This window comes from Pinus tabuliformis, chromosome 6 (genome assembly GCF_031772625.1).
Source record: "Pinus tabuliformis cultivar Carrire ecotype Pingquan chromosome 6, CPIR1, whole genome shotgun sequence".
NCBI classification, from domain to species: domain Eukaryota; kingdom Viridiplantae; phylum Streptophyta; class Pinopsida; order Pinales; family Pinaceae; genus Pinus; species Pinus tabuliformis.
Window position 1 is genome coordinate 1,380,840,162 of NC_142292.1, and position 25,193 is coordinate 1,380,865,354.

Sequence of the window (25,193 nt, forward strand, 5' to 3'; positions counted from 1 at the left end):
TGCTCTCTTAAGGTTCATGCATCCCATACCTAAAGGAGCTAACCCCTTTATGTGAGGAGATTATCCCTTTGAAGGAGGATTCTATCCCTTCATAGATGGACTTGTAACCTCCTCCTCTGCACTATAAAATGAAGCATTGGGCTGGTTACTGCGGAGTTGGAAGCTCAATATTTTTTAGGTGAAATGATCCTAGAACTTAGTCTTCTTTAGTTGAGTTTTTATGAGCAGAGATTACATACCTCTAAGATCTCATTTGGAAGAGTGCAAGGCTTGTCAAAGTAAAGGAAATTCCTGTTTCGGACCCCAGGAAGAGCTTGTTCAATATCAAGGCTGAAAAGGTTTTAAGGTTCTTCTACTTCAAAGTTAATACAAATAAGTTTGTTTTTCTCAATAAGCTATTGATTCATGGTTTATTTTATGGGTTCCTTGATCACCATAATCGACATGATTTATGATATTTGCTATGTAGGTGCTATTTAATGTTTGCTTGTTTGTGATTGCAGGTCCTCGAAGGTAACTCTTTCGAACGATTGAAGGATGGCTACTACGAACAAGCATTGGATCTAAGGTAGGGTCTTAACACCTTTATAGTATTTATTTACAAATCGTATATGTCTAGAGAAAGATAGATTTGTTTATCTGTTTGTTGTTTGACTATCTTCTGATACTAGGGATATCGGTCTTGTCTACAAGATCGATTTATCCGACCAACACAGACCATCTGTCATGCATCGAAACAGGGGAAGAACCCACTAATTTGGAAGAAGGATTCCTTGACACAACTATTTGTAGTGTGCATTGTGGATGGTCATTTGAAGATATCATACACTTCCTAACGACAGGAACTGCCTTGGAAGGTTACACTGTCTAGCAGAAGAATGAGTTAGTGGTGCGTGCGACAAACTTTTCTGTCATTGTTGGGCATCTCTACAAAATGGGGTTTGATGAAATATTGCGATGATATGTACCAGAGTTTGAAAGAAGCGGTGTCCTAGTAGATTCTCATGGGGGTGCCACAGGAGGACATTATGCAGGGAGAGCGACCATCGGAAGATTCTACGCGTAGGGTTGTGGTGGCCAACCCTCCATCAGGATTCAAAAGCTTATTAAAAAGCGTTTGATGTGTGTCAAAAGACTGGTAGGCCATCGCGGAGGGATGAGCTGCCTCTGAATCCACAGATGACATTACAACCCTTTGAGAAATGGGAAATAGATTTTGTGGGACCCATTCAGCCCCAAGGAAAGACGAGAGTAAGGTATATTATCACCGCGATAGAGTATTTGACTCGATGGGTGGAGGCATAGCCTGTAAAGGATTGTATAGGCGCGACTGCTGCAAAATTATTCTTTGAGTATGTACTGACACGATTTGGGTGTCCAAATATTTTGATGAGTGATCGCAGTACACACTTTCTGAATGAAATGATCAGCGTGCTAACGGAGGAATTTTAGCTATATCATGAGAAGAGCACGCCTTATCACCCGTAGACTAACAGGATGGTAGAAGCATTCAATAAAGTGTTGGAGAATGTGCTGACCAAGGTTTGCAATGCTCAGCGAAGTGATTGGGACCTATGCATACCTGCAGTACTATGGGCCTATCGGATGACATGCAAGAAGTTGATTGCACAAACACCCTTTAGGCTTGTATATAACGTTTAAGCAGTGATGCCCATGGAATACATTGTGCCTGGTCTGCGCATAGTGGCACTCACGGGTATGACGGATTGCGGAGCCCTAGAAGAGAGGCTTGCACAGCTGGCTGAGCTTGAGGAAGAGAGATTTTTAGATGGATTTCACCAACAGGTCCAAAAGTAGCGCAGAAAAGCATGGCATGATCGGCACATTAGGCTGTGTACCTTTATGGTAAATGACCTAGTTTTGTTATATGACAGCAAGTTTGATAAATTTCCAGGAAAATTTAGAAGGCATTGGTTAGGGCCCTATGTCATTAAGGAGATTATCGACAAAGGAGCGTACAGCTGGTCAAATTGAATGGAGATCCCTTCCCAGGAAAGGTGAATGGTTGTCGCTTGAAGCCATACACTGGCGGTCCGACCATGTGACTACATGAAGGTAGCACAATCTTAGCACTCCAGGCAGCTGAAAGGAAGCACAAGACTATAAACTACACTGCCGGGGTTGAGGATTGTGCGAAGCAAGGAAGTGTCACAAGGTTCGTGGTAGTGCAAAGGGAGCTGTGCTACCAAGGGAGAAATTGTGCAGATCGCCCGGATAGTGATTGTTAAAGTCACTGTTCATGATTTGACGGTAGAAATGTGGCTAAATGGAGCGGATGACCGGAATTTAAGACAGAATTTTTGGGTCAGATCCTTGAAAATCTGCTACCAATCCAGCATTAATGAATCGAATTTGGGGGGAATGGTTGGATTTGAATTCAAAATTCCCTATAAATTATAGGTGGATGTCCAGCGAAAAACAATTGGCATTTCAAGAATTGAGTTGTTGAGCTCTCAGGTGCACATGAATTGCGAGCACTTTGAAGCTCTGATAGCCAGTTCAGTATTTGAGACATTGCCGAAGGAGACACAGGAGTTCTTGCAAAACATCATGGCAATGCCCACAGAAGCTATAGATACCGAAGCAGAGGAGTCAGTGCCGGAAATTGAGATGGAGGCCCAAGAAGCTGCTCCTGAGGTTTCCGAAGTATTAGCCAAAGTCCCCAAATCAGCAAGGACACTGAGACCAAAGCCGACCCCAACTAAGGAGAGCACAAAGGATAAAAGGGAAAGCAGCCTACAATATCAGTGCGCGCATCACCAAGAAGAAACCCACCGAAGCCTACCACACAAGAGAAGGGAAAAACCATCAATCTAGAGCCGGAGGAGGAAGAAATCGAAGACATCTCGATGGATGATGAGAATGTGGGAGTAGATGTGGAGGAAGTTGAAGCCTAGGGTGCTGACCCTATCACTGAATTGCCTGAATATGTCCCTCCGTGCAAGGGCAAGGCCAACGTACCAAAAGATATCGATGAGAGCAAGGTCCCCTTGCAAACCCCTCCACTGCTGGATGAAATTGTTTTTGAAGGACCGCGCTTAGGGTGGGTTCCTCTGCTAAAACTCGAAGACTGGGACTTGGCTAACCATGAGAAGTTCCCACACTTGGTGACTCAGTAACTGATGCATTGCATTATCAATACAACCACCAGAATGACTACATTGGAGCCGCGGAGGTGGCTGAGAGGAGTAGACTAGGCAGGGTTTCTCAACCTGCTTTGGGTGCTACACTACAACCGCACCCCAGTTACAGTCTTGGTCATCAAGTAGCTGCTATGCTTGGTGCATGATGGGTGTCTATGGTTGGAGGAGCCAATACCCATCATTGACAAGTTGAGCCACAGGATCACACGGTTGCCTTACACAGGAGAAAATCTAGCCATGATATTTGGCAGAAAACATGGTGAGTAATCCCTCGCGAAGGCCATGAAAGAGAAGTTTAATTTGGTAAAGAAGTTGCGTGGATATGCCATATCTAGCATCTATGACCCTGATGTAAAGGTGGCTACGTAGATTCTAGTAGGGAAGGTGATGAGGAAGTGTAGTGCCGATGAGGTGCCGACACCTGTCATTGCGCTAATAGCCCAGTGCGCTGAAGGAGTTTAGTTCAATTGAGCAGATTATGTCCACGGTGGGTTCCTTGCAAACTATCGTGAAGCACATGAGCTCAGCAAGATGTTCCACTACGCGTGGCTCTTGCTGTTGATTATGCTGGTAGCATGGGAGCTGCTAGAGGATAGTCAATTCCCTTCGGTCATGCTAGACCTACCAAAACCAGCGAAGTACACTTCACTGTGGGTGACCAAGGATGTGCAGTGCATCAAGGATAGCAATATCCTCTGGATCTTCATGGAGATGAACATCCGCATGGCCATCAATCACAAGCTGCAGTTGTCTTCTATGGTGTTTTCCAACCTGCAGGGCTACGCATGGTTTAAAGTAGATTTTCACCATGTGGTCATCAGGGCACAAAAGGACCCTATAGAGAAATGGTATGACTTGACTTACCTAGAAATGGATGGCACCATTGATGCAGTACTTGATCAATGGCTGGTAGAGTGGCACACTACAACAGACTTGGCGGCGGGAGGGAGCAAGTCCACTGCGCAGAAAAAGAAGAAGGAGGCCAAGCTCAAGATGATGCAGCTGGTTGAAAAGAGAAAGAAGGAGGTCACTGACAAGGCCCAAGCGGAGCGCGATGTTGCTCAACAAATAGAGAAGCAAACAAGAGGAATATAGCAGGGCTCTGACAAAGGTGCGATGTCGCCTTCACTCGAGATAGAGGAAGAGATGGACAAGCAGACTGAGTAGCACAACACGGACCCATAGGTGACGTCTGCCCACATTAAGCATCCAAGGGAGCAAGAGAAAGGAGGGTCCAAGAAGAAATCTAAGGCTACTAAGACATCGCTGGAACCAATCATGCTAACAGAGGGCAACTTGCACGATATTGGAGACACGGTGCAAGATGTCACCGCAAAGGCCCTACACCAGTTTGAGCAGCAACAACAACTAGTATTGGGGGCTATCCAGACAGGTCTGCAGGAGCTGCAGAACCATGCGTCACAGGCTGGCACGGTGTCTACCAGCCTTACTATCGGCACTTCAGAAGCTGCCGAGATGCTGGTGCGAAGGCCTCCAGCGCGATAGTGCTACTTGATGGAATACTAACCACGGAGAATGAAGTTGACAGGCCCACCGTCAGCACACTAAAGGGAGTAGGGTTGAATCTGGCAGTGCTCCCCAGTGAAGTGCTCCACCTTTTGTAGGATGGAGTGATTGCGGAGCTGAGGGCTCGTGAGCACCGCGCCCTCCAGGTGATTAGTGAGCAACACATTAACAATGAGCATATGGCACTACAACGAGACTCTTCCATTGCCACTGTGATCGAGGAAAACAACCAAAACAAGCGTATAATGTAGGTCGTCGAGGAGGCATGCCGAATGGTCCCAGAGTTGGCCATTCCTGAGGCAGAACAAGTCAAGGTGCGTGTCCACAAACTGGCTACAGCGGTGCACGATGCTCGTACAGAAATGGCGAGGGTTTAGTTAGAGTTGAACCTGTAGATCACAGAGTTACATTTGAAGGCTGGGCCTTCAACTCCGCCAGAAGTAAAGGAGCAGCGGGCGACCACTGTCATAGAAGTAATAGCGGCGGTTGATAGTGTAGTAGAAGATTGCACACAAATTTTTGAGAAATTGTTCGAGGTCCTGACAGGCTTATAGGAAGACCCTAATGTACACCAGCTGGAGACAGAAGCGTGTGAGCTACAATAGCGCTATGATGAGCTTAAAGGCACAACGCAAACCATTGTTCTCACATAGAGATTGGCGAAGCTACAGGAGGCCAAGTAGTTGAAAGAATAGGTGGATGCAGTGTTGCACAAGAAAGTAGTGATGAAGGCACGAATGAAGCCCTGGATGGATGAGGCTTACACAGTGACAACCTCTATTGAAGGAAAGCTTGCGACTCTGCAAGAAACTCAACAAAAGCTTCAGGCCGACAGTTCAGGAGCAGTGACCGAGCAGATGGTTGAGGACGCGAAGCAGGTGGTTGCATAGTACACTGCTGAGGTTGCAGTCATAAGGGTTGAGCTGGGAGGTCTTCGCGCTAAGATCTTTGTGCCTATCGAGTGACTCGAGGGAAGGTCAAGATGTTTATGTTGGGGGCCTGTTGGGAACGGGATCCCACGAGGATCTTTTTGGGGCTAAAAACCCATGTTTTGGGTCAAATTATGTAATAAAGTTGTAAAGTCTCCGCATTTAGTGGTCGCAGAGCACGGAGGTGTCATGAGTCATAAAGAGTTGTCTTCCCTTATTTTGGAAAGTGAAGTTGGCTTTAAAGATCTACCTATGGTCCACTAACCATGGGATTATATAAAAAGAGCTAAGTAAGTAAGCTCTAAGCAGTTCTAACGAGTCATGAGTTGTAGAAGAAGTCTTAAGCGATAAAGAGAGAAGTCTAAGTTCTGGGTCGTAGAGTAGGTAGAGGCTTTACAGCTAAGTGTGCAGAGGCCTAGGGTAGAAGTCCGCAGCTGAGTGTGCAAATCCCTGGAGCTGTGTGCGCAGGGCAGATAGAGTCTATAATCATCTGTAGATATCAATAAAGAGAAGCATTCTGAAAATTTTGTGTATTTGTTTCCTGTTAATGTATATTGTCATATTAGGTATGAATTTCAATTATAATGCTTATGTGATGTGCGAATGTATGTAATTATGTTGGATAATTGAACACAATTAAGGATATTCTTTTACGTGGGGCTAACTATGATTGTTTAATAAGATAAGTAAGACACTTAAGCTAGTTTGGGAATCTATTCTAGATACTGCTTTAGCAACGCAAAAGTGCTTGAATTGAAGGTTAGGGCTACATGAAGGTCAATCGTACCCTTTCGCGGAGGTATCGAGGGACGGAATAAGGGGCTAGACAGATAGAGCCCTAGAACTCAATGACCTGCACGAAAACAGGAATAGAAGGAATAAATCGACATCTCAGGGTGCAGAAACTTGGTTCCAACATCCCCCCATATTGCTTCGGGTGAGACTTTGGTCCGCGCTCTGCGGATGATGCCAAAAGGGCTAGTAGTGTAGGGATTTGTTGGGCTAACTAACACTAAACCTGGGTCAGGCCCCATCAAGCCAACAATATGCATGCTAATTTAAAATTATGTGGAAAATAGAAAACAAAAAAATAAAATCTCACACGCACATTTGACACAATATATGCTCTAGGAAATCCTTTCGAGAGAAGAACCCAGTTGGAAGGTGAGGTCACTCTACTCTCTTTCTTTGAATGGAAATATGGATATAAGTACAAAGAAGTATGGCATGTGGTCTGTGGGATGCTACAATGCATAAATACTTTATGTGTGCTCTACCTCCTGTCCCTCTTTGCTATTTTTGCTCGACTGTGGAATGAATGCACTCAAAATAATGGAACCCCTTTTCCTCCTAGTGGCCCAGTTATAATACAACCTGATAGCCTCCCAATGGCTAGTTTGACTACCTCAACTCTTAACCGAAGTTAGAATATAGAATCTTCTAGAGTCTTCTATGTCATAATCATGTGGCTAGCCCATTTTCAAATAATAATGGGGGATGATGTGGCATCATATCAAATTATGGTTGTGAAAATAGGAAGCTCAACCTCTTAGTGGCATAAATTTCACATACAGACTCCAATTGATGCACTTCTTGTGATGTTGGAAATTTATGTCTGTAGAATAACATGAAAAGGTTTCACACTAAAGTGACAAATTTTTACCCCCCCAAAATGTCATTTGATGCCTCAAAACACTCCCAAAAGGTTTCAGACCTTGTTTTGCCAAACTGGGTCCTGACAGTAAAAACAATTCCCTAAGTTGATTCCTCCATATTTTTCAACTCTAAAAGAATTGAGAAGGATGGAAAAAAGTATAATGATCCACTCCAGATAATTTTATATTATTAAGCATTAATTCATCATTCAATAATTATACAAAAGAAATCAACCATAAACATTTAAGACAATAAGAACATAAAGAGACAGTCCACATAAAGAACACAAAGATTTACTCCGGGAAAAACATCATGGGAAAAAAGTTGCAATATTTTTCAATTGAGAATCATTCAATAGACTGAGACACATCTAAGTCAACAACTAGGTCAAACCTAGTCCCTACTCCATCCTCCTAGTCAAGTCAATCTAGCCCAAAAACTGTTGGAGAATGTAGTAAGGCAGTGATTAAAACAATTTCTCCTTTTCCATTATAAAAGCTCATGAACTTATGTTATATTATTTATTTTTATTTTTTTAGATTCTTTTCATAAAATAATTATCAAGAGCATAAACCATAAAGATCATAAAATATAGTGGACACAAAATATAAGCTCCAAGATAGGGAAAACCCCTCCAAGGGGAAAACCCAGAAATGATCGCTTCTCTTCTTATAGAATCAATTCAAATGAGAAATCAAAGACGCTAATACCACATTCATAACCTCCTTCAAGATCCAAGTCAACCCTTCAATATTTTCTTCCAAACAAGTCAAAGTTTGACCAAGTCAACAAAGGTCAAACTTCTTCAAATCTGCTTCACTTCAAAATTTTAGCCTTCTACTTCAGATCTATACCTTCGGTCCCTTGAACAACAAAACCCCTTCTTTATGGCACATGTCAAACTTTCAAGAAGTCCTCCTTCAAGCAAGTCAATGTCTCCAAAGTCAATGAGAATCAAACTAGGTCAAATTAGAGTTTTTGACCCTCCTACAACTTGGATTGCAATTCTCAGCCTCCTAGTAGCTGTAAAAACCACAACCTTCACACGTGTGAGAGAATAAGGATAAAAAAAAGATCTTCCTTCCTCTTCTTGGTTTCTTCTTGCTTCCTTGACCTTCTCTCTTTATTCCTTCTTATTCCTTGCTTCAAATTGAACTTGATTCTTGTGAAAATCAAACTGATGACAAATGAGGTCGAAACTGCTCTTATATATACCAATTTGAGGAGGTCAAATAATCTCTTCTAGGCTGGCTTGTGTTTGGAGGCTCATATTGAATTTCTAGACTCAACACAATGTATTTTACATGTTAGAAATTTCCCAATAGGGTCTTATACAAATGATAAAGACTCTTTTTATTCAAGAAAATTATTATTTTGACTTGAAAAACCCTAGAAGCATGAAGAACATGCTTGATCTAGTTGTCAAGGAGTATTCATCCCATATGCATATCCAATAGTCCATTATCCCTACCTTGACTTTCACTTAGACATACAACTTTTAGTCCTAGCCGAGTGCATGACACATGATAGAAAGAGAATACAATGTCCATCATCACTCCCTCTCAATTACGGAGGATATCCTCATTCCCTCTTAATTAGGGAATATATCATTGCTCATTTTTCAATATTTAAGGATACTTATTACTACCTTGAAAGTATATAGGAGATGCTTTCAATTCCTTTTAATTCATAACCACAAGCTCTTTAACAGATCTTCATAAGTCTGTCAGCTACTAGTTCTTCATGGAGATATTCAAGTAGTAGCTACATGGCTCCTCCTTTTTTTGCATCTCATTATATTGAGCTTGTTTCTTTCTTGATGTTATGGAGATATCTTCTTCCTTTATTATTGTGATAGGGTTCATGCCATCAACCTTACACATCACTTTCTTCTAGTGATCATCAATGAACGCATTATAATGGGCCTATCATAGCTCCCTCTAAACACTAAAGAGATTGATACATGAAAATTAGCTTATACTCTTATATTAATACCTTTCAATTCCAAGATGATAAAGTAAAAAATCTTGACTACATAACTCAATCCATATGTTCCTTGAATCAAGTTCAACACCAACAACTGAACTTGCCTTAACTGTCATTATGCATTTCTGCAATATTCTTCGAGGTAGCAAAACAATATGTTAATCAGATAGCCAATACCAAAACATCAATATTATAATTACTTCATTATGATGACCTATTTATATTTTTCTTACTTCTGATATAAACATCCTTTCACATGGTCTATTTTCATCTTTTACCAAAGATCCTTCTCCATGCTTTGTAATCAAAGTGCTCATGGAACAAACTGACTAACAAGATACAATTTCTTCTTCCTTGGAGTTTTCATTTTCAACTCTTTTACTTTCTTTCTGAAGACCATACCAAATTTTGGTCAATATCATTATGTTTATTCCATGCTATATTATGAGAGAGTCTTGATCTCTAGCCATTCCAAAGCATGTCAAACTTCTTTCAAGCATCATGTAACCACATGGAAGGCTTATCAAGCATACTTTTATAACCAACTCTTTCTACAATATTCTTGTAGATATGAACCCTACCTTAGAGAAGAGTTACTTAAAATATGCATACCTTTGCTTCCATACAACCATCTAGCCATCCTTTCTTGAACAAGCTTGCTTCTTATACTTGTTGAAGATAGGTTTATTTTCCCAAGAAATACTTTTATTATGCCTTTCATATTGCAACCTTACCATTTGCATTCCTTTATCCTTCAAGAGTATTGTTTCCATACTCGATGGAAAATATACTAGTCATGTCATAATTCTCCTTCCAAGAACCTTCCAAAATGATGGTTCTTATAGGATCTTGATGATCCCTCTTTGAAAAATGACTACCTCTAACAATATGTTAGAAAATACTTGGATGAACTATAATATGCAATATGGTCCCAATATTCTCATTCCTCTTAAAATAGATGATCCTCACCAAAGAAAATTAATCATGTAGACTCTAATTCCTCTACTATCATAAGATTATTTCTATGATTCCATGCTTTACAAAAATAAATACTCTTCTAGAGAATGCAACAATGCATGCTACTCTACTTTCTAAAAGAAAGACAAATTTCATAAATAACCTGATATAGATGGAGCTTTCTTTAATAGTAAAGATCTTTGGGATCTTATTCTTTCATATTCTTCTCATGTCATCCCTTTTCTTTAGTTATGTGATCTTCACTTCTTTCCTTTCTTTTGTTGTTCTTCTTGTTTTGACAATCGCTCTTAAAGTGTCCATAATCATTGCATCCAAATCATTGAATCTTGGACATGTCTCGCTTTCCTTTGGAGTTTCCAAACTTCCCTTTCATCTTCTTCTTGTTTCCTGCAACAAAGGCTTGAGACTTTTCATTTGATTTAGTGTCATCCTTTTCCTTTATCCTATTTTCTTCTAAGATAAATTAATCCCATAACTCATCAAAAGGAGACGTATCCTTTTTTGAGTAGATACTAGTTGAAAAATTGCCCCAATTAGGTGGAAACTCATTTAATACACAAGTAGTCATTTTTGAATCGGAAACAACTTCCCCAAGCCCTTGCAACTAGTCCCTTATTTGTGAGATCATCATGAGCTAAGTGGCCATGTATTCATCCTTTATGATTCCTTATCCTATATAGTTGTTTCCTTAAGTATATCTTTCGACTTGATGTACTTATAGAGTACAAATTCACCAACTTATCATACATGGTTTTGGATGTCTTCAAATCAAGAACAAAGGGAACATGGTGATCCTGTATGGATTCAACAATGATTCTTTCTTCTCTCACTTACCCCTTCTTGTACTTTTCTAACTCTCGAGTCTTCTCTTTTTCTGAGACAATAACTTCACCAAGAACATATTCCATGACTTCATTTTCTATAAATTCCAACTCAATCCTCTTCTTCCATGCTAGGAAGTCTGTTGATCCAACTAGCTTGTTTCTTTCCTTGAAAAATGTAGCCATATGATCTATAGATTGAGACATAGAAGAAAATATGGTACTTACTTGTCAACCAAGATTTCTTCCTTTTCAATGTTGTCTCCAACTATCTTGATGCTTTCAATACCTCCAAAGAGACTTCAAAGTGCCCTAGAATGATGATTTATAGGACGCCTTCAATAAAAATGTATTCAAATAGCTTCAAAGAGTGGATGATGATCCAAGATACTTTGATGCTTCCTTTCTTCAAGATGATGGAGTGCACTAGAGAGCCTTCAACAAGATCTTGATCCTTCTTAATATGGTGAGGTATTCAACGAAAGATTGATATAGTAATTTTCCTTCTAGGTTAAGAGGTCTTCTTCTTATATTCTTGTGTCCTTTTGAAAATTATTCCCTTAGACAAGCAATCCATTCTTATGTCAACAAGATGATCACCAAGCTTCCATTTCTTCTTCACCTTAGCTATGATCCCATGTTGGAGAATTAGTAGGGCAACTATTAAAATAAATTCTCCTTATCCTTGATAAAAACTTATGAACTTATGTTATCTTCTTATGTTCTTTTGTTATATTCTTTTCATCAAACAATTAACAAGTGAATAAACCATAAATATCATAAAAGACAATGGACACAAAATATAGGCTCCAAGCTAGGGAAAACACCTCCAAGAGGAAAGCCCAGAAATGATCTATTCTCTTCTTATAGAATCCGTTCAAATGAGAAATCCAACACCCTAAGACAAAATTCAAAACCTCCTCCAAGCTCCAAGTAATCCCTTCAATATTTTCTTCCAAACAAGTCAAAATTTGACTAAGTCAACAAATGTCAAACTTCAAATCTGCTTCACTTCAGAATTTTGACTTTCTACTTCAAATCTACAACTTCGTTCCCTTAAATAGAAGAAATCATTCTTTCTGGCACATGCCAACATTTCAATAAGTCCTCCTTCAAGCAAGTCAATGTCTCCAAAGTCAATGAGAGTCAAACTAGGTCAAATCATAGTTTTCATCTCTCCAACTACTTGGATTTGAAATTCTCGGCCTTCTAGTAGTTGCAGAAACCCTAACCTTTGCACATGTGAGAGAATAAGGCTCAAAAACAGATCTTCCTTCCTCTTCTTGTTTTCTTCTTTCTTCCTTGAACTTCGCTCTTGCTTCCTTATTATTCCTTTCTTCAGATCGAACTTGATTCTTTTGAATATGAATTGATGAAAAATGAGGTCGAAGCTACTCTTATATATGCCAATCTAAGGGGGCCAAATAGCCTCTTCTAGGCTGACTTGTCAATGGTAGGGTTGAATTGCGCTTGAAGGCTCATATTGACTTTATAGACTCAAAACAATATCTTTTACATGTTACAACTTTCCCAATAGGGTCTTATACAAATGATGAAGACTCTTTGGAATCAAGAAAAATATTATTTTGACTTGACAAAACCTAGAAGCATGAAGAAAATGTATGACCTAGTTGGCAAATAAAATGGAGCATGAAACCCACGCTTAAATTAATATATTTTCTTTCTTATTTTTCTTGTAACATAATATATACATAAAAACAATTATGAATATCAAAACTAGTTACATTTTCCAACAAAAACATACTCTGTTCTTGCCTCATAGATGCTGCTCTATCAGTTCTTTGCTAGTTTCTTTAGATCTCAGACTTCACTCCTCTTAGCTACCTCAGACACACTATAGACTGCCTCAAAAATATATTTTTCTTGCTACCTTAGAACACGTCGAATCACAGAAGAAGAGAACAAAATCTATGTGAGTTGCCTCAGATAAACCATATGACTTGCCTCAAATATGCCATATGACTTGTCTCAAAGGTGCCATATGAGATGCCTTAGAGATAAGATATTCATTGCCTTAGATCATCCAAAAATACCTTTGAAGATGTGAGTCTATATTGGCTTGAAGGAGGAGCAAATTGGGTATTTACAAAGTTTTATTTGAGGCCAAATAGATCTACCTTTTGGATGAAGCCAACATGAACAATTTTAGAGGGTCGACTTGACTAAGAGCAGGTCGACCTTACTTTTTGGAGCCAAACAATTTAATTTCAAAATTTCAACTTTTCTTTATTTTTGCAAGTCCCATATCTAAATACCTTCTACCTCTTCCCATTCAGCCAGTTCAATAGCTTTCTTCATTCTTTTTCTGAATGGAAATCTCTTCTCTAGCTGTAGGGAAATATGCTCCGCAATAATATTAGGTTTTCTATAGGGTTTCACAACTTTTTATATAGCAATGTGAAGTTTTTGGTCCACATAATTGAGCATATTTAGTACATATTTTATTAATTTATCAATTCCTTGACCCCTACCTTCCATCCTTTCCATGCGAGAAATCATGGCAAGTGAGAAAGGCTGAGATTCCTCCCCGATTTACAAAAAATATTTTTCTTTTGACTCTTAAAATTAAATTATTCTTTGCAAATACATTAATGACTCAAATGTATGTTATCAAGACCGACCATAACTACAAAAATCAACACCTCCCAACTCTGATTATATATCAGAAGATCATCAAGGAATGCCATTAGAAATGTTAGCAACTTCTTATTGAAAATATGGTTCATGCATGACAAGAAAGTTGTATGGCTGTTGGTTAATCCAAACAACATGACTAAAAAATCATGGTGCCCATAATGGCACCAAAAGGTGGTCTTGGGTATGTCCTACTCATTGACCATAATCTGATGATACTCGTATCGAAGATAAATTTTTGAAAAGTAAACTACCCCATGCAATTCATCCAATAGTTCATCGATCCTAGGTAGGGTGCCTATTTTTCATTGTATTCTTGTTCATGGCCTGATATTAAATGCACATTCTCAAGGTACCATCCTTCTTGACCAATATGAAAAATGAAGAAAATGGACTAGAACTAGGCATGATGCACCCCATTTCTAATAACTCCTTGATGGCATTTTCAATTTCCTCCCTGAACCTTTTTAGGTGCATGTATAGGGTTGTTATCACTAGTCCTCCCCCCCCCCCCAACTTTTTCAAGCTCAATGGTATGCTCAAAACCTTTATCAAGATGTCTTCTTGGTGGAATGTCTCCAAATACCTTTCATGTTTATTCAAAGTCTGCATGATAATGCTAACTGCTATCTGAGGGTTTCTATGATTTCCAAACACTTTTCTACCCAAGATATGTCACCATGTTGAAAAATACTCTCCATACTTTTATCTATAACCACCCTAGGGGTACCATTGGTCATACCCCTCGGAATCACCTTCTAGTCATCTACTATAGTGAACTCCATATCCATAGTTCAATAATCATTCAATGCATTTCTATAATGACAAGCCATTGAAAACTCAATACTAGATTAGTGTTGGAAAAGTCTACCACATTATTGTAGTGAGTAGTTACCCATATTTAGCTCAAGCAATGGGACTTTCCTAATACACATCATCCTAGCACTAGTAGCCACATCCAAATCAAATCCCTCAAATTTCCATGTAGGAATGTTTCTTTTGGCTATCAAGGCAGAGTCAATAAAAATATGGCTTGTGTTGAAAAAAATGTTGTCATTTATGTCAAGTGAGTAAGTGAATACAAGTTTAGGGGGAATTTGTTGAGAGTTTGTTGTTGATCATTACTGATGATATGCAACCTATCTTTTGAAGACATTTTGTCTATAGTTAAATTGTTCAAATACATTTAAAAAGTGTTTCATTATGTAGTCCTCTCAGAGAGATTTGTATGGAACTTAGTCAATCTCTCAAGAATTGAGGAGAAAATTCCTTTTGAAGAAAATATAGGTTTAACAATGAAGAAATTTGAGAATTCAAGAAATATTCAGGTGCACCCGTGATATCTAGGGACATCTAAGAAATCTGGGGAATAAAGAAGTTGGTGCGTGGTTGAAAGAGCTGGACTCATCTAAACTTATCTGAGAAATCCAAGCTATCCATGGATCTGGGCATGCATGCAATCTTTCACTTAGAAAATAAATCGGATTAAGATTTTTTCAAAGGCCACTCCCTCGTTGTTTCATTAATGCTTGGTTTTTTGCTTGACTTGAACTTAGGTATCCAACTTTAGATAAACAACAAAATACACTTGGATGTTGGATTCCCCTTTGTCTAGATGAATGATGTGATAGTTAGTTGGAAAGACATGTCAACACGATGATGACATGGCATCATATTTGGAAATTTTGGGTACCCAAGTGTCCCTTTTCTGGGTGACAAGTGGCACCACTTATTAGGTGACAAGTATAATTTTGATGACATAGTATAATATTTGGTAGGAGAACTCGACAATGTGAGACATCATCGTATCGTGGAAGGTTTGAATTCATGAGTTTATAGAGGCATGGCATGATTGATAGAAGTTGTAAGATGAAAATAATTTCGTTCCCTGATGTATAATATCGCGTCACACTGCACAGGTTTAATTGCATAGGGTAATGAGAGTTGGAGGCGGTGCGGTTGAAAAATTCCATGAGATGAAAATATTTTTGTTAACAAACCAAGGTTTTCACATTGCACCATGAAAGATTAATTAGAGTCCTTTGTGAAGAATCGACATGGTGGCGCTATTTATGGAAGGCACAAGATAAACAAAATTATTAAATTTATTTGATAACAAAAATTCCACGCCCCAGGCCTAATCAAATAATGAAGAAAAACAAAGAAAACCACCAAACCAAACCCCTCTCTGTACCAAATACATTTGTAAAATAGGTGGTGGTGATGTGGAAAATAGACAACATGTCCCAATGATAAAGTAACATGTGGTAGACAGGTGGAAATGACATGGTTGAGGGGATGACATGGAACATACTAAAGTGATATGTGGCAGGTTAATTTGGCCTATATATATGTCCAGGTGTCTTATTTCTAGTTGAGATGTGGCAACATTCATAGGATGCCACATGGTAGGATGAAATAAGCATGACATTAGCAATACAAGTTACCCAAGGCTATGACAACACAATGACATGGAAGTTGACGCAGAGGTAGGTGGAATTTGACTTGGATGATAGGTAGACTTTGGCGTGGACAAGTTGAGGTGGCATAGCAGGGTTCCAATTTTTTGCATTGGTTATGTATGCAAAAAATTCCAAATTGCAGACCCCCCTTCTATTAATAGTCAGACATACAAGGGGGCCCCATGGTCTATAGACGATTGTCATATTCCTCATGGCACACTATGGGAAGGTGAGGAATGTTTAATCAAAGAACTCAAAAATTGCAGACCCTCTCCTATTAACTTTCGAGCATACATGAGTGGGCTCCTAAATGGATATTCATTTGATTATACACAGTTTGAATTCTAGGAGAACATAAGACATTGATCAATATCGATGGTTAATGAATTTGGTGTTCCAGAAAATTTGGCACTAAATTTATTTTGGTGTTTAACCAAAATTTTTGCATTCCAACATTAGGATGAATTTGGTGTCTCGAAATTCTTTACAAAGAAATTTTTCATTATGAAGAGTTAATTTTGGCATTCCAAATTTGGAATTCCCATGCACAAGTTATAATTTTGGAGTTCCTGTGTATGATTTATAATTTTGATGTTAAAAAATTTGGCATTCTAAACTTGGTGTTCAACACCAAAATCAAAACAGACAGAAGGAAAAATTGACATGCAGATCAAAAAACACATCAGTTCAACAGAGTTCAAAAGGTCAATTGAGAGTGAATCTTGAAGATTAATCAAAGAAGTACAACTAGAGAAGAGAATCAAAGTGTTTAACTTTTTAAAAAATAAAGTAAACAACAATTAATTTAAAGAAAAAATCTAAAGTGGAAGCATATCTAAATCATTATTATTAGCAAAGTTGTAGAAAACGTATTGATGGGATGTGTGTGATATGGTATGTGAAGAATCTAAGTGAGTGTGTGAATGAATGAAGATGTGTAGGTTGAGATAATCTTAGATTTAGCATGAGTAAGTGGTTTGAATTGAAAAAAATGAGAGATTATAATTATTTATGAATATATGAGAGAGAGGCCTTCTGATTTGAGTACGAAAATTTATGAAAGAGGGATCTGAAACATTATGTAGGTAGGTACTTGCACAACAAGGAGTTGGTGCTTCCTTTAGGTTGGTGCCTGTAAAAATCAGCAAGTTGGTGCTTGCAAAGAGAAATTAGTTTGAAGCCTTAAGTAGGTTATGACCTATAGAAATTGATGTAATTTGAAGTTGTAGCTTTATTTTGCATCATAATTAAAAAGGGATTGTGGTTTTCCTGGTTGGATTTCCACATTAAAATATTGTGTCTAGAATTAGGTGAATGTTGTGATGGTATTTTTATTATGTTGTTGGGAATTTTTAGTTTGAGCTAGTAAATTGATAAAATTTGTTAAACATTGATTCACCCCCCTCTCAGTATTTTCTCGGTTTATAACAATTGGTATTAGAGTTGGTTCCTATGAGGGGATCCTATAGAGCAACTACTAGGTGTCTAGTCAATTTAATGTCTTAAATTGCTCTACATAAATTATCAATCCGGGTATTGTAAACTGTTGAAGTGTGGTGCACCATATGTGCTTAGTTAACCTTTCTCTTACTTCGTTGTTTTATAGTTTATGTTGTTTTTTTTGGGGTTTTGTTCTTGTTGGTTTTCTAAAGTGTTTAATGCAAATGGAAATCCTATTCTAAGGTCTTAAGAATACTTTTAAAGGAAAAGTATGGATAAATATTTCAAGACAAGGCCTATGTCCCTAATAGTAACTTCCAAAACTTAGCACTTCAAAAGAACTTAAAACATGTTATTGATGGAATTAGTATTTAAACAAAAGTGTAAATATACAGCTAGTTCAATCAAAATAAAATGCAATAACCGAAAAATGAGCTAGTGACTATGAGACCCAGTACCCTTGCTGCTTCAGCAGAAGGACAAGATGATTCTATCATGTCATTAGTCATTAAAAGGCTATGTGCATCACTAATATACAATCAAAATAGAATGCAACAACCAAACAATGAGCTAGTGACTATGAGACCCAGTATCCTTGCTGCTTCAGCAGAAGGACAAGATGATTCTATCATGTCATTAGTTATTAAAAGGCTATGTGCATCACTAATCTACAATCAACCAGTTGAACACACTTGCATGAATTAAAATTGCATGAATGAAAAATCTAATCTATCAAACTTGAAAGCAATCAAATAACATAATGAAATCAAAGCAAAATTGAACACACTTGCATGAATTAAAATTGCATGAATGAAAAATCTAATCTATCAAACTTGAAAGCAATATTTAAAAATGAAATCTACTCTACCTTACATTATTTACAAAATGAAATCTACTCTACCTTACATTCTACAAAGCAATATTTACAAAATGAAATCTACTCTACCTTACATTCTAATATGCTCCATGACATCTAATTCACATCTCCTTCCATGTTGAGAACATCAAATCTTTATTCAAATTCTTCAAAAGTACAAAGTACAACAAAGTTCTCCAAAGCTTTCAAAAGCCATCAAGGAAGAACTACAAACTTAAGAACTAGGGACTAAAGACTAACAAATGAAGGAGAGAGATCTCCTATTTATACAAAAAGATGAGATCCATCTCATTAATGATAGTCCATGAATCTCTCCCTCTACCTCTAGAGTCCTAATCAAAATAGGAACTGATAAGACACATGTCTTCTTAGAGTTACAATACAATTAGGAGATGTGACACATATCCTCATGATCCCATGATTCTTTCCAACCAAATTCGAATTTGGCCTTAGAGTGCCACATAAGGGTCTTCTAGAAGTCTCCTTTCAACCTACACATGTCAACAACCTCAACCCATTTGTTAGGTATAAGCATATGCACATTATTTTCTAATTTTTAACCACAAAATCACTTAAAAGGCTTAGAAATAATAAAGATTGGAAAAACATAAAGGTGAACCAATGATAATGAAAGTGGGATGAATGTGGTGACATAGTAGTGAAATGGAGGTGAAATGGAGGTGATATAATGGACATAATAGTGAAAGTGTAATGAAATGAATGACATTTTCAAGACTCAACATACCCCCCAACTGAAGCTATTGCATGTCCTCATGCAATATATATTACATTAACTCTTTTGATCCTTGAGCTTTGGCTTAACTTTGCATGATATCATTTGATAACTTTATATTTCTGCAAAGTGTTTTACTTGAATTGCAACATGGTTGGTTCTTGTGTTACAACCATTTTTTTTTTTTTTTTTTGTTGCCTTCTACTTTGATCTTTGAACTTTTCATAATGATATTTTGATTATTGTTGCAAAGTATATCTTTATTGGATTGCATGATGGTTGGTTCTTGTGTGACAACCATGATTTTGTTTGTATCCAATTTATCCTTTAAGCACTTTTTCAAAAGCCATTGTATGCTCATAATAGCAATGTAATAGTTAATATATGTTGGAAGTATGTGGGCTCCTGAATATGATATGGACATGGCAATATATGAATATTAATGTATTCCCCTCCCCAACTGATGGTATTGGCAATTTTATGAAATGAGGAAGAGAAATGTTTTTCCAACAATTATCATTCTAGCTTTTTATGGAATTCTATGGTCAAAAGTTAGAAAAATGACATACCTTCACTTACCCTTTGGAATGGATGAGTTGTATGTGTGGTGGCTGAAAATTTCTGATCATATTCTTCTTCAGGTGGCTGAACAAGAGGAATCATGGATAGAGAGATAAGATGACTTTTTATTGCTTCTACTAAAACTTGTTGAATCTGCTCCAAAATGCTGAAAATAATAGTCTTCATGTCTTCAAAACTCATTGGCACAATTCCTACTATGTGAAAATATGTTCTGATGTCGAACATAGTAGGAAATTGTTGGCTTAGTGGCCATTAATGGATGCCACAAGTCAACACGAGAACTCTCACCATTGATGACAATGAGAGTCAAGATGCCCAAACACATCTTGCTAGGTACGAATGAATTTGCTGAAGTCGAGTCACCTAGAAGATCTGACGAACAAGGGACATTAATGTATTCCCATTGTTTGTCAGCATGAGGACTTGCCATTAAGGCATGCAAGCCTCAAGGTGTTTTTACAAAGAACTTAGACTCAAAGGACTATGGACTCAATAATTTGCATTGAAGCATGGCTTATTTGCGGAATGAAAATGACAAGGAATGGAAGATGAAAATGGAAAATGGAAATGGAGAACAGAAATGGCAATGGGCAATAAGCATATGAATGAGCCTCTTGCTTTTATTTGTGGGTTATGAATGGACAAAAAGAGATGGAAAGTGTATGTGAATGTAAATGGAAAATATGGAGTGAAATTAGATGAATGGTTTATTACGAGGTATGGATGTGATGGATGGATATGATGGAGACAATAGTATCTGAAAGTTTTTCAAGTGTTTGGATCTGATTTTGCATCAACATATTTCCTCTTTGTTGCTGACCATCCTCTTATGAAACAAATTGGTCTCTTAGAGAGACACCATTCTCTTGTAGTCATTTGTCCTTCCTCCTGAAACCTGCAAAAAAACTAATATTTCTTCTGCAATGGAATGTAAGATTATCAAAGGAGATAGGTGATCAATCTCTCTAGTTATGATATTTACACACAAAACTAAGAATTTGTATTAATGAAACAAGTTATCAAAGGAAAAATCAAAAGAATTTATACCTGCTTTGAAATTGGTGCCCAAGTTGAATGTTGCTTCTTTCCAGCAATTTATTTCATTATTTGCCATTTCAAACTCTAATGATAGATTTCTCATTGTATATATCTTGTTGAGATCTTTCCAATGATAGTTAAATCATCAAAATCTGATTTTGTATGAGAAAGATAGGCTGATTTGAACAATGAGGTTTTTCTGGCTGCGGAATGAGACTTTAGCTGTGGAATGTGCACGGTTCTGTAGCTACAATCTTGGATACAAAGTTAGCCATTCATCTTTCATCATCAGTCCAAAATTAATCAATACATTCAGAAAAGTGAGCAAATAACTTATTCATTTCATTGATTCAAAATTATTATTTTTTCTTGACATGCAGCGACTCAGTGTGGCGACTTAGTGATAACACACAATTTGACTTCCTTTTGACCGAGGTCTTTTTCATCAAATTTGATCGAATGAATAGGACACCATCCATGTACCAACATTCCCCCAGCTACCCATGTGACTTGTTTTTCTTGATGACACCTGCAACCTAGAGTTTAACAAAACAGCTGCGGAAAGTTAAGCCAGCTGCGGAAAGTTGAGCCAGCTGCGGAAAGTTGAGCTAGCTGCGGAAAGTTGAGCCAGCTGCGGAAAGTTAAGCTAAAACAGTCGATCATCAATTTTGAATTTTTTTTTTCATTGTCTGCATGTAGGAACTCTGTGAATGGAGCAAAACAATCTTATTAATGGACTTATAGTTTGATAAACAACCTATAACCATGATCATAACTATTTGGCCCTTTCATAGACTTAAGCCCTTCCGGTTCTGCCCTCAATAACAGACCCATTCTTTCCTTCTTGTTCTAACAATTCATCTGCGTGAATGATGGATGAAGAAGATTCATAATGTGTTAGCGGGGAATTGACATGGTTTTATGGAGAAAAATACAGTGATGGTAAATGGAGAAACAAAGAACAAGTGGCAGGAACGGAGCGAAGTAGTGAAGTTAGATAGAAATTGCCAGATCAGTTTGGACTGGTTCACGTGATGGAGAGCCGTGTTCAATTGGATTGCTGTTAACCACTGTTTTGTTTAATTTAGAACTGTTATTAATTGAGAGGTGGCGGAGCAAGTGCTTAGACGGGTGGAAAAATCAACAAACGGTTTTTTAATGACAAAGAGTCGTATTTCAACTACAGCGTGCCGTGTTTGAATTGTTCTCTATGCATTTAATAAAAATATTTTTTTCCTCATATTCAGTGACACGGTGGATGATCTGGCCACCAAGGAGATATGACCTGAGCGGATTTCTCTTCCTCAGGCACGCAGAATTGAATCACACATTCAAACTATCAGTTAATTAACTCAAATTCCGTTTTTCTTCACGCAGCGGCAAAAAAGAGGCTCCAAAGAACCGAAGATTTCTCCCAGACCTCAACATATTTCTTCAAACGGTTTCTGGGTTATCTAATTGACCCACCTGGCAAAAAAACCCATGTTTTATTTTCTTGAAATTCACCTTCGTCTGGGCAAATCGAGCTCTAAAAGTTTGACGTTTTTTTTCTGTTCTGTATTTTTTTCTGAGTTGATGTTTTTATTGCTGCATTCGTTTTTCTTGTTTGATTAACAAATGAATCCGTATAGAAATTTTCAAATACATTAGCATTGTTTCATTTGTTATGATCAGGTATTTGATGGAATGTAAGCGATGGTTTCACAGAGGCGGAACGGTTGTATGAGCGGAAGATGGAAGAAGATTGCGGAAAAAACCAGTGGTTGCAAAAAGAATACAGAGCATACAATGAAAATGTGTTTACAAAACAGAGACTTGTATAAACAGATCCTCAACTAGCAATTATAAACTCTAGCAGAATTTTAAAATAAAAGGTTGCGGGGTGCAAAGTCATAAAATGACTGCAGAGTGGTGTATTGGATTGAAGAAAACAAAAAATTTCTTTATCCTTTTGTGAAGATCCAAAGTCCTGAGAACATAAATTAAGAACAAAAAATATTTGGTTCTCTCGGACTTGCCAATTGATAGATCACTCCACCATTTCTCAGATTGCAAGATAGGGAGGAATTTGGATACCTTGATATTAATGCAAATGAATCGGTAGTTCTATAGATATTTCAACACAATGTGTTGTCAATGCCTTTTCTACAAGATATCCAACTAATCCTTCATACCTTTTCTTTGAAAACCAGATCAGCAGAATTCCAACCAGATTCCAAAAATGCAGAGTTTTTATTTTAACACAACAGAGTTTTGATTTATTTGGTTTTTGCAGGTTCATTTTAAGGCCAAAATTTGAACATGGATGCATACTGAGGCCACAGTGAAACCTAGGATTGAGGATAACCATAGATTGTTTTTCTTCTCTTTTTTTCTCTGAAATTGTAAAATTTTATAAAAAGGATTCATGATTTTCAATTTCAGGCAGCAAATACTTTAAGAAAAACATATTAAAAATAGGACTTTGATTGAGGTCTTAGGCTGGTTTTTCATCGATCTGAGCTGGGTGATTAGGATAGGATCCATGTCGGGACAATTCTGAAGATGCCCATGTGGTTGGTTTTTTCATTGAATGCTTGTAACCTGCTAAACCATGAAACAGCTGCGGAATTATCAGCTAACTGCAGAATCAGGGCAGTTTCCGCAACTAAGTTGCAAAACCTTATTAAAACAGGATACAATGTTTTGAAGACCACTACAAAGCATAACCAGACAATTTTGGACAATTTGAACCTATCAAAGCAGTTGAGTTTCATTTTTTCATCATTTTTTTTTATTGAATCAATTGAAATGTTGAAGTTTATTTTGTCTCCTTTTTTTTTTTTTTTACATAATAATTCTTTTTCTGATCCTCCAGATCACACAAAGTGCAAGAGGAGAGCATACTCAAGAATTATTAACTTTTTTTTTTTACATAACAATCATTTTTCTGATCCTCCAGATCACACAAAGTGCAGGAGGAGAGCATACTCAAGAATTGTTAATTTTTTTTCAGATGTAAGAAATAAGGTCTCCTAATTACACTTCCCCGGCAACGGTGCCAAAATGTCTAGTCAATTTAATGTCTTAAATTTCTCTACATAAATTATCAATCCGGGTATCGTAAACTGATGAAGTGTGGTGCACCATATGTGCTTAGTTAACCTTTCTCTTACTTCATTGTTTTATAGTTTATGTTGTTTTTTTTGGGGTTTTGTTCTTGTTGGTTTTCTAAAGTGTTTAATGCAAATGGAAATCCTATTCTAAGGTCTTAAGAATACTTTTAAAGGACAAGTATGGACAAAGATTTCAAGACAAGGCCTATGTCCCTAATGGTAACTTCCAAAACTTAGCACTTCAAAAGAACTTAAAACATGTTATTGATGGAATTAGTATTTAAACAAAAGTGTAAATATACATCTAGTTTATTCAAAATAAAATGCAATAACCAAACAATGAGCTAGTGACTATGAGACCCAGTATCCTTGCTGCTTCAGCAGAAGGACAAGATGATTCTATCATGTCATTAGTCATTAAAAGGCTATGTGTCATTAAAATGGCTATGTGCATCACTAATATACAATCAAAATAGAATGCAACAACCAAACAATGAGCTAGTGACTATGAGACCCAGTATCCTTGCTGCTTCAGCAGAAGGACAAGATGATTCTATCATGTCATTAGTCATTAAAAGGCTATGTGCATCACATCACTAATCAATACTAATCAAGCCGGTTAGAACATCACTTGCAATGAATGCATGAAAAATTGCATGAATGAAAATTCTAATCTATCAAACTTGAAAGCAATCAAATAACATAATGAAATCAAAGCAAAATTGAACACACTTGCATGAATTAAAATTGCATGAATGAAAAATCTAATCTATCAAACTTGAAAGCAATATTTACAAAATGAAATCTACTCTAACTTACATTATTTACAAAATGAAATCTACTCTACCTTACATTCTAATATGCTCCATGACATCTACTTCACATCTCCTTCCATGTTGAGAACATCAAATCTTTATTCAAATTCTTCAAAAGTACAAAGTACAAAAAGTTCTCCAAAGCTTTCAAAAGCCATCAAGGAAGAACTACAAACTTAAGAACTAGGGACTAAAGACTAACAAATGAAGGAGAGAGATCTCCTATTTATACAAAAAGATGAGAGCCATCTCATTAATGATAGTCCATGAATCTCTCCCTCTACCTCTAGAGTCCTAATCAAAATAGGAACTGATAAGACACATGTCTTCTTAGAGTTACAATACAATTAGGAGATGTGACACATATCCTCATGATCCCATGATTCTTTCCAACCAAATTCGAATTTGGCCTTAGAGTGCCACATAAGGGTCTTC